The sequence below is a fragment of the Gorilla gorilla genome, chromosome 20 (assembly GCF_029281585.2).
Source record: "Gorilla gorilla gorilla isolate KB3781 chromosome 20, NHGRI_mGorGor1-v2.1_pri, whole genome shotgun sequence".
NCBI classification, from domain to species: domain Eukaryota; kingdom Metazoa; phylum Chordata; class Mammalia; order Primates; family Hominidae; genus Gorilla; species Gorilla gorilla.
Genome location: NC_073244.2, coordinates 49,340,927 through 49,347,070, shown reverse-complemented (window position 1 = coordinate 49,347,070; position 6,144 = coordinate 49,340,927). Strand labels below are relative to the sequence as shown.

At 41.0% G+C, this 6,144-nt stretch overlaps 1 long non-coding RNA gene across 2 annotated transcripts in view; it reads right to left on the bottom strand.

Annotated features, from left to right (window-relative positions):
• Window positions 1-1,020: 1,020 nt before the first annotated feature.
• LOC129528521 (uncharacterized) overlaps window positions 1,021-6,144 on the bottom strand; it is an 18,079-nt gene continuing 12,955 nt past the window's right edge. The window contains exon 6 of one of the 2 annotated variants that reach the window (XR_010132149.1): window positions 1,021-2,438. This is a non-coding gene — a long non-coding RNA (uncharacterized lncRNA). The remainder of the gene's footprint in view (window positions 2,439-6,144) is intronic. The other variant, XR_010132147.1, reaches the window with a different exon arrangement.

The following is a 6,144-nucleotide window of genomic DNA, read 5'->3' as shown; positions in this document are numbered from 1 at the left end:
ACGACGGTCTCCGGAGGCCAGGATTCGCCGAGGGTCCACCAGCAGGAAGAAACCCCAGGAGGAAGAAACCTCAGACAGATCGCCGGGGAGGCAGCGCGGGATCCCAGCCTCAGGCGTGCGCGCACGGTGCGCGGGTGAGTCTCCCCAAAAGTGGCGCCCTTGTGCTGTCGAGGACAGGTCTGCCTGTGTGCCCGTGGGCTGCTCTCTCACTGGTGGCTCGTAGGCGCGGAGAGCAGAACCCGGCCTCTTCAGGGGCTTATAGTGTATCTTCCCCTGACTGATGTCAACTAAAAATGCTTAACAAAATGCTAAAATCAAGTAGCCAAAGTCAGTGAGTAAGACTAAACAAAACAGGGCGTTGTGGAGTTAGAACTTTAAAAAAAAGTGCCAGGTGCGGTGGCTCATGCCTGCATTCCCTGTGCTTTCGGAAGCCAAGGTTGGTGGATCACCTGAGGGCAGGAGTTTGAGACAGGCCTGGCCAACATGGCGAAACCGCGTCTCTACTAAAAACACAAAAATGAGCCGGTTGTGGTGGCAGGCACCTGTAATCCCCGCTGCTCGGGAGGCTGAGGTAGGACAATCGCTTAAACCCGGGAGGCAGAAGTTGCAGTGAGCTGAGAGCAGGCTATTTCACTACAGCCTGGGCGACAGAGCAATACTCCACCTCAAAAAACAAAACAGACTTTCAAAAAGTGACCCGCATTGGTCTGAGTCTCCTGCTATTTTGTGTATCACTTGTGGCCTTGTTGCAAGGGTGGGCGCCAATCACAGTGTAGCAAGGATGGGCAATGGAAATCCCAAAATATTTTATGCTACAGAAATTAAGGGAAGGATCACTACTAAATTGGAAAGTGAGGAGGAGTCATGGAGGAGAAATGTGCCATAGATTTCGTAATTTTAGGTACGAACTAGTAGAAGTCTTAGCCTAATGCTAAATCACACATGCATAAGGACACAAGCCAGTGTAGCAAAGCCTTAGAGAAGAAAACAGAGAGTTAAACACTGCACACAAACAGCATTACACTCTCAATTTTATTGCTTTGATTACTTGCTGAAATAAAAAATACCAACATATGACAGATCAACATAGGAAATGATTTGGAAAAGAATAAAACTAAAAAAATTTAAAAGTATAGGCAAAAAAAAAACCAGATCAACATTCTCCAGAGAAATGAACAGAACTCAAAATTGACACAACATAGTACTCATAATGTGCAAGACACATTTCAAAATTATTCAGCATAGAAAGTACAAAAAACTGTGACTCATTCTGTTTTTGTTTTTTTTTTTTTGAGATGGTCTTGCTCTGTCACCCAGACTGGAATGCAGTGGCACCATCACGGCTCACTGCAACCTCTGCCTCCCCGGTTCAAGTGATTCTCATGCCTCAGCCTTCTGAGCAGCTGGGATTATAGGCGTGCGCCACCAAACCTGGCTAATTTTTGTATTTTTAGTAGAGATGGGGTTTCACCACGTTGGCCAGGCTGGTCTCGAACTCCTGGCCTCAAGTGATTCGTCCACCTTGGCCTCCCAAAGTGGTGGGATTACAGGTGTGGGCCACCACACCCGACCAAGTGTGGCTTACTCTTGAGGGAAAAGACAGACTATAGATGGTAACTCCAAGATTACTGAGACATTGAAATTGTTAGATATCAACTTAAAAGCTGTTTTAACTATAGTCTATGAAATTAAAATCTAAATATCCCATAGGAAATATAATCGGAGAAAAAGAAACCACATAAAGAACAAAATGACAGTTGTAAAAGTGAAGAATACAATTTCTTAAATTGCTGGCTGAGCTTATAGCAGAATGAAAATGACAGAGGACAGAGTCAGTTAACTTGAGAAATCTACATATATTATTTAAGCTGAAATTGACACATAATAGAGGTTAAAAAATTTAATGAAAGACAGCTTCAGGGACCCTGTGTGAAATAAATTAAAATATATGACTGGAATCTGAAAAGAAAATGAGAAACGGAAGCAGAAAAACACCTAAGGAAATAATGCTGAAAACACCCCAAATTTGGTGAAAGACACAATCTGGTATATTTTAAAGAAGCCCCGTGAATGTCAAATAAGATAGATGAAAGGAAAACCATGCCTAGAAACATAATCAAGTTACTGAAAAATAAACATGCAACACTCTTGATAGCAGAGAAAAATGAAACATGACCAGATGCGGTGGCTCATTCCTATAATCCCAAGATTTTAGGAGGCCGAGGTGGGCAGATTGCTTGAGGCCAGGAGCTTAAGACCAGCTGGGGCAACATGGAGAAATCCTGTCTCTACAAAAAATTAGCCAGGCGTGGTGGTGTGTGCCTGTAGTCCCAGATACTCAAGAGGCTGAGACAGAAGGATTGCTTGAGCCCTGGAGGTGGAGCTGTAGTGAGCCATGCTCACACCCCTGCACTCCAGCCTGGTGACGCAGTGAGAGCCTGTCTCAAAAAAAAAGAAAGAAAAAGAAAAATGACATATTATATTCAGAAGAACAGTGATTCAAATGATTACATATTGCTCAGCAGAAACTGTGGAGGCCAGAATAAAGTGAACAAGACATTTAGTGGGCTAAAAAGTAAAAAAAAGACAGTCAAACTTGAATTTCATCTTCACTGAAAATGTCATTTGGGAATGAAGGTGAAATAAAGACATTTTCAGATAAAGGAAAATTAAGATGATTTGTTATCAGTGAAACTGTTCAGAAATAAATACTTAAGGAAGTTATTCTCTTCAAGAATAAAAAACATCAGAAAAGGTAAATGTCTACCTGAAAAGTAAGAACATTTTTCCCCTCTTAAATTCAGTTCCTTGAGGTACAAAGTTGTTGATCTGAAATCTATTTTCCTTTATAATGTAAGCATTTATAGCTATAAACTTCCCTCAGCATTCCTTTTGCTGCACCCCATTAAGTCTTGGTTTGTAACAAGTGTTAAAATTAGAATATTTAAGTATTACTTTCCTGAAGATTTTTAAAAAGCTATTCTGTATCTCATATTTCCATATGGATTTCATGATGAGGACATCAATTTTTGTAAACAAGCCAGTGAGATTCTGCGTGGTACTGCCATTGTAACAATATCCATTTTTCTGATATATGTATCTGTGATCTTTCAATTTATTAAGATCTGCTTTAATTTCATAATTTCATTATCAAAATACATGAAAAAATTTCATCATTTTTTTTGAGACAGGGTCTGGGTCTGTTGCCCAGGCTGGAGTACAGTAGTGCAATCAGAGCTCACTGCAGTCTCAACCTACTGGGCTCAAGTGATCCTCCCACCTCAGCATCCCAAGCAGCTGGGACTACAGGTGCTCGCTATGCTCGGCAAATTATTGTTTAAAAAATTTGTTTTTGTAGAGACAGGGTCTTCCTATGTTGCCTAGGCTGTTCTCAAACTCCAGGGCTCAAGAGTTCCTCCCTCCTCTGCCTCCCAAAGTGCTGGGATTACAGGTGTAAGCCACCATGTCTGACCTCTTTTATGATGCCTTTCAGTGTGTAAGCCTTGCCTTTCTTGTTTCTTTTTTTTGAGACAGGACCTCACCCTGTCTCCCAGGCTAGAATGCAGTGACATGATCATAGCTCACTATAACCCTGAATTCCTGGGCTCAAGTGATCCTCCCACCTCAGCCTCCCGAGCAGCTTGGACCACAAGTGGGTGTCACCCCGCCCAGTTGATTTGTGTATTTTTTTGTAGAGAAGGGGTTTCACCATGTTGCCCAGGCTAGTCTTGAACTCCTGTGCTGAAGCAATCCACCTGCCTTGGTCTCCCAAAGTGCTAGGATTACAGACATGACCCACCACGCCTGGCCCTTGTATTTTCTTATTAAATGTATTCCTAGGCCAGATGCGTTTGCTCATGTCTGTAATTCCAACACTTTGGGAGGCAGAGGTGGGTGGATCATTTGAGGTCAGGAGTTTGAGACCAGCCTGGCCAACATGGTGAAACCCCATTTCTACTAAAAATACAAAAATTTGCTGGGCGTGGTGGCAGGCGCCTGTAATCCCAGCAATTTGGGAGGCTGAGGCAGGAGAATCACTTGAACCCAGGAGGCAGAGGTTGCAGTAAGCTGAAATTGCACCACTGCACTCCAGCCTGGGTGACAGAGAGAGAGACTTGGTCTCCAAATAAATAAATAAATAAATAAAGTTATTCCTATTCTTTTTGATGTTACTGTAAATAGAATTTTCTTAATTTTTTTCATATTTTTCACTGCAAATACATATAGAACCAATTTTTGTATATTGATCTGATACCCTGCCACCTGATAAAGTTGTTTATTAGCTCTGATTTTTTGTATGTGGATTTCTTAGTTTCTCCTATATGCAAAATTATGTCATCTGCAACAGAAATGGTTGACTTCCTCCTTGTAATTCAGTTCCTTGAGGCACAAAGTTAAGTTGTTGATTTGAGATCTATCTTCCTTTATAATGTAAGCATTTATAGCTACAAACTTCAGGCCAGGGCCTGTAGCAAGATGTTGAATAGAAGTGGTGAGAGTGGACATCCTTGTCTTATTCCTGATCTTAGCTGAAAAGCTTTCAGTCTTTCGGCATTAATGATGATATTAACTATGTTTCTTTCAAAGATATCCTTTGCCAGGTTGAGGAAGTTCCTTCTTTTCCCTGTTTGTTGTTGAGTGTTATCATGAGGAGTTGTTGGATTTAATAAAATGCTTTTTCTGTATCTATTGAGAAGATCATGTGATTTGTGTCCTCTGTTCTAGCCTTAAGATGTGTTACATTAATTGATTTTCATATGTTGAACCGATCTTGCATTCCTGTGATAAATCCCACTTGGTTATGGTATATATTCTACTTTATATGTTGCTGCATTTGATCTGCTAATATTTTGTTGAGGATTTTTGCATATATACTCATGAGAAATATTGGCCTGTAGTTTTCATTCATTGTGATGTTTTTGTTTGGTTTTGGTATCAGAATATGGGCCTCACAGATTGAGTTGGGAAGTGATCCTTTCTCATATTTGTGGAAGAGTTTGTAAAGAACTGATGTTCTTTTAACATTTGGTAGAATTTACCAGTGAAGCCATTTGGACTTTGGTTTTTCTTTATAATTTTTTTTTACCACTAATACAATCTCTTACTTTTTTAAAGATCTATTCAGATTTTCTATTTCTTCTTGATCCACAGTGGGTAGTTCATGTCTTCCTAGGAATTTCCTTATCTCATCTAGGCAAATTTGTTGGCATTTAATTCACAATATTCCTTAATTATCCTCATTTCTGTAAGGTCAATAATAATGACTCTCTCATTCTTTTAATTTTTTTATAGTTTTTTTTTGTTGTTGTTGTTGTTGTTTGTTTGTTTGTTTTTGAGACAGGGTCTCACTCTGTTACCCAGGCTAGAATGCAGTGGGGCAATCATAGTTCACTGTAATCTCAAACTCCTTGGCTCAAGTGATCCTTCTGCCTCAGCCTCCCAGGTAGCTGGGACTATAGGCATGCAACATCATGCCCAGCTAACTTTTTAAATTTGCTTTTTGAGACAGGGTCTTGTCACCCAGGCTGGAGTGCAGCAGTAGCATAATCCTAGCTCACAGCAGCCTAATCTCTTAGGCTCAAGCCATCCTCCCACCTCAACCTCCTGAGTAGCTGGGACTACAGGCGCAGGTCATCATGCCCAGCCAATTTTTAAATTTGTATTTTTAGTAGAGACAAGGTCTTGCTATGTTTCCCAGGCTGATCTTGACCTCCTGAGCCCAAGTGATCCTCCTGCCTCAGCCTCCTAAAGCATTGGGATTAAAGGAATGAATCACTGCCCCCAGCCTTATGTCATTTTTTAATTTTAGATTCAGGGGGACATGTGCATGTTTGTTACATGAGTATATTGTGTAATGATGAGGTCTGGGCTTCTAACGATCCTGTTGCCCAAACAGTGAAGATAGTATCCGATTGGTAGTTTTTAACCCCTTGCTGCACTGCCTTCCTCCCTGCTTTTGGAATCCCCAGTGTCTGTTCTTCCCTTCTTGTGTCCTGAGTATCTAATGTTTAGCTCCCACTTATAAGTGAGAACATGCAGTGTTTGGTTTTCTTTTTCTGTGTTAATCTGCCTAGGATAATGGTCTTCAGCTGCATCCATGTTGCTGTAAAAGGACGTGATTTCATTCTTTTTTACGGCTGTGTT